Source organism: Muntiacus reevesi, chromosome 3 (genome assembly GCF_963930625.1).
Source record: "Muntiacus reevesi chromosome 3, mMunRee1.1, whole genome shotgun sequence".
Taxonomy (NCBI): domain Eukaryota; kingdom Metazoa; phylum Chordata; class Mammalia; order Artiodactyla; family Cervidae; genus Muntiacus; species Muntiacus reevesi.
Window position 1 is genome coordinate 132,538,847 of NC_089251.1, and position 4,610 is coordinate 132,543,456.

Genomic DNA, 4,610 nt, shown 5'->3' on the forward strand with positions numbered 1-4,610 from the left:
GTGAAGTGAAACTGTCTTTCTGGTCAGCAATTTGAAGAGCGTGAGCAGCAGATAGGAATTGAACAATGGGAAGAGTGTGGTTTTTTAGGTATCTGACTGCAATAGAAAAGGAGATGGAGGAGTCAGTGGAAAGGAGGAAACATGAGCTACAGGGAAGACAGGTCCTGCAGGAGCGAGGTTGAACTTCTAAGCGTGGATGGAAAAGAGAGAGAACCCTTCCTACAGAGAGGAGAGTAAGTACCTCGTGATGCTGTTTGAGGTAGCTCCGAGCAGAGGGAAGAGGAGCTGAAGTTCTCTATTTAACAGAGAGTGTGTGGGACTTGGAGAAGACCTGGAAGTAGGTCCTGGCTCAACCACGGCAAGGCCTCTTTCCCCCACCTGCCTGGGTGTTCCTGCTTGTGCAATGGGGACATTCTGCTTATCTTAAAACTTTGGGGATCAAATGAGGGAGTGCACGGGGAGATGTCTAACACAGCACCTGAAGCAGAATCCCTTGTAAATAAAGGTGGATTGAATCTAAAGCCTGAAGGTTTGAGGAACAGGATGTTTTCTAGGGCCATAGTCTGGGAATATAAACCACAGTAGCAAAAGGGGGGTGTAGGGGGGAGTGATAAAATGAGTGATATTGGGTGAAATGAAGGATAGTTCACATTTTTAAAAGATTTTTTAATTGAAGTATAGTTGATTTGCAATGTTATGTTAATTTCTGCTGTACAACAAACTGACCCAGTTATATACACTCTTCTGTAAAATATTCTTTTCCATTGTGATTTATCCCAGGAGATTGGATATAGTTCCCTGTGCTATACAGTAGGACCTTATTGTTTACCCACTCTGTATGTAAATAATAGTTTGCCTCTCCTAACCCCAAACTCCCAGTCCATCCCTCTCCCAAGTCCCCTCTTTCCTCCCACTTAGTAACCACAAGTCTATTCCCTATGTCTGTGGGTCTATTTCTGTTTCATAGATACTAGGCTCATCTGTGTCATGTTTTAGATTCCACATGTAAGTGCTGTATCATAAGGTATTTGTCTTTCTCTTTCTGATTTGCTTCACTTAGTATGACAATCTCTAGCTGCATCCATGTTGCTGCCTTATTTCATTCTTTTTAATGGTTGAGTAGTATTCCACTGTGTCTGTACAAGGAGAGATCTGTTTTTAAAAAAATGTATTTGGCTATGCCAGGTCTTAGTTGTGGCAGGTGGGATCTAGCTTGCTGACCAGGGATTGAATCTGGGACCCCCTATACTGGGATCATGGGGTTTTAGCCACTGGATACCACTGGGCAACTTCCTGGACAGGTCACATTTTTGAAGCCAATTTTTAAAACCCAGTTTTATCTCAGCAATAAAGGGAAAATTGAAGAAGAAATTCCATGCAGTTAAATGAATAGAGTTATTTATAGTCAACAAGGACCATTAAAAAAACAATGTGATCTATTCATGGCAATGGAGGAGGTTGAGGACAATTTTTTGCAGGACCCGACTGTATGCAGGACAGAGCTGCATCAGACAGGCAGTACCCTGTACACGACTCTCTTTCAGGATAGAATGTAAGCTTGCTCTCTTGGTCCATTTTCTATTTGTACCACCATCCTTTGAGAAGTTATCAAACCATGAAGGTCCCTATGTTATTAAATAAAATTCTATGAAGGGCTGTGCCTGGGATATCAGTGTGTTGGTATAGCTGCAACACATTTTGAATCATTCTTTAATAAGCTCTGGTATGATCCAGACTGTTTCAGTAAGAGAATTGCTGTCTTTGCATGTTGGGAGGCTCTGGTTTGGCAGATGGAAGCACAGGGACAAGCCATGTGGGATTTAGGAGATGTTTCCTCTGTGTGTATCTTGCCTCTCATTCATGGTGATCAGTTACCAGGTGAAGCTCTCTCTTATACAGAGACATGCTCCCCATAGTGAGAATGGACACAGGACTCAAATCCTTTGATACCAAAGGGTTGTTGCAATCAGGTAGGAGACCCCCCTGGACCCCGCCAAAGTCATCCGTAATGTCAGGTTTCACTGATTCATCGCATATAACTGTTCCTGCCAAGATATCAAAACACTCCACAAGCATCACCTTCCTTATTTCACTTCATGTGGATCATGAGGAGGAGCAGAAAGGAACAGAGATGAGACCCCTGTCTACTATTGCAGGTTGCGTTTAGAAAACACGTTCCTCCCAGGATGAGGACACCAGGAATCTTTAAGTTGTAGGAGCTCCCAAAGAAGGAAAAACTGAAGTTCCCTCACTGAGGTTTATACTCATATCCGTCTTTCCAGATGGCCATGACTCCAACCTGGCTGAAAATGTGAGAATGCAACCTTCTTCAGCCTTGCCTGCTACCTTCAAAAAAATGTCACGGCCGTTGATTGAGGGTAATGACGCCCAGCTGCAGTGTCTCCCTCATCACCAGCTCTTGTGGGGGAAATGGGACTATAAACCTGACCCCCCTTGAGGCAATGAGGGAAGAACATGTCTGGGTCCTCGCCTGACACCTGGACCTCACTATGGTGCAAAGTGAAACTCATCAACTCAGGTGGCCAAGAAAAGCAGATGTTTAGTACGGTGAAGTGTAAAGTGTGGGGGAAGTGGCTTTATGGACCTTTGGCTGAGATGCTCACATTTGAATGTTATACATAGGAAGTCATCAGGTAGTGGAATAATATAAACAGAACTTACTTCATGAAGTAATTTATTTTGGATCGGCGGCAGCAGCAACAGCCTCTACAGCACAAAGGAAATGTAAGGATCTACTTTTTTATATGAAAGATTTTTCAACCAGCAGGGGCTGCTTGTAGTGAAAAAGTTGGGGCAACATTTCCTTAATTTTAAATATTTCTTCATCGTTAGAGGGGATGATGTTGACTTGCGACCATAATGTTTCCCAGAGCGTTTGCAGTGGCATGATTTCTTCAGTCTCTACAACCACCAGTAAGAAGTAAGAATTCCTATCTAAGGTCCCCATGGGGGGAAACTGAGGCTTAACGCTGGTCAGAAAGTTTGCTCAGGGCCACAAAGCAAGTAAGGAGTGAAAAGGGAATTGAAATCAAGTCTTCTCTGAATCCAGAATTCTTTTACACTCAGCTGGTATTTCTTCAAGTGTTGATGTAAAACTGAGTGGTCTATGAGATGATTTGAGACAGTATATGAATTAAAATGAAAACTTTTTAATAGCTTAAAAATTTTGTATTAAAAAAGGATATAGCAGAATAGCATAGGAGTTAACTTAAACTCAGGTGAAACTCAAGTTCTAGAGCCCGTCTACCTGGATTCCAATCCCAGTTCTACTAATTACCGTGATTTCCTGCTCATCAGTCTAAGCCTCAATTTCCTCATCTGTAAAATGGGAATAATAGTAGCTTCTACCTCATAGGGTTGTTGTGAAGATTCAATAAGCTAACATTGATAAAGTATTTAGAGAGGGACCTGATATACAGTGAGAATTCTTTAAGTGTTAGGGAAATAATAAAAATAGTATATTAAACTCATGACTGCATGAATCTTTTGAATTTGGAGAAGGTAACGATAACGAAGAATTTATGTTTTAAAAGGATAGATGATAATTTTGGAATACAATATTAATAAGTAACTAATAGAACAGGTAGCAATCTGTACCTGGGGGTTTTGTATCCACAGATTCAACCAACCTCAGATCAAAAATATCTGGGATCTCTTTGAGGGAAACACGGTTTCCACTGCAGGGGAACCCCAGGCCACCCGCTCCTGCTCCTGACTCACCACTGTTTGCTCTCACGGGGGAACAAGTCTGTTGGGAAGCCGCCGCATCTATGACCTTTAAAGACAGGAGTAAGACTCCCATGGAGCCAGAGGTGGCCATTCACCAGATTAGATCACCATCACCAGCCGCAACGTGAAGTCTCTGAAGAAGCTATGTGCAGACCTGATCAGAGGCGCAAAGGAAAGGAATCTCCAAGTGAAAGGACTCGTTCTGATGCCTACCAAGACAGAATAACTACAAGGAAAACTCCATGTGGTGAAGGTTCTAAGACTTAGGATTGACTCCAGGTGAGGATCCACAAGCGACTCATGGACCTGCACAGTCCTTCTGAGATTGTCAGATCACTTCCATCAGTACTGAGTCAGGAGGAGGTGGAAATCACCATTGTTGATGCCTAAATCAACCTTTTGAATAAGTCAAGAATCAGCTGTTAAATATACATATATACATATATATATATATATATATATACACATACATGGGAAAACATTCCAGAAAGTTCCCAAAAGTAAACCTCAAATTTGTTGTGTACTTGCAACTGTTTAGTTAGCATTTGCATTGTAGTTATTACTTGTGAAATAAATACAAATACAATAAATACATTGTGTTTATTAAATGTGAAAGTGAAAGTGCTAGTCACTCAGACATGTCTGACTCTTTTCCGCCCCATGGACTGACTGTAGCCCATCAGGCTCCTCTGTTCATTGGATTCTCCAGACAAGAATACTGGAGTTGGTTGCCATTCCTTTTTCCAGGGGATTTTCTTGACCCAGGGATGGAGACTGGGTCTCCAGCATTGCAGGCAGATTCTTTACCATCTGGGCCAAAGTGATCCATGTATATAAATATCTGGGAAAAAAATTCCAGA

The 4,610-nt window shown here is 42.0% G+C and overlaps 1 pseudogene; it reads left to right on the plus strand.

Annotated features, from left to right (window-relative positions):
• Positions 1–3,791: 3,791 nt before the first annotated feature.
• LOC136163230 (small ribosomal subunit protein uS10-like) lies at positions 3,792–4,140 on the plus strand (annotated as a pseudogene).
• The last annotated feature ends 470 nt before the right edge of the window (positions 4,141–4,610 follow it).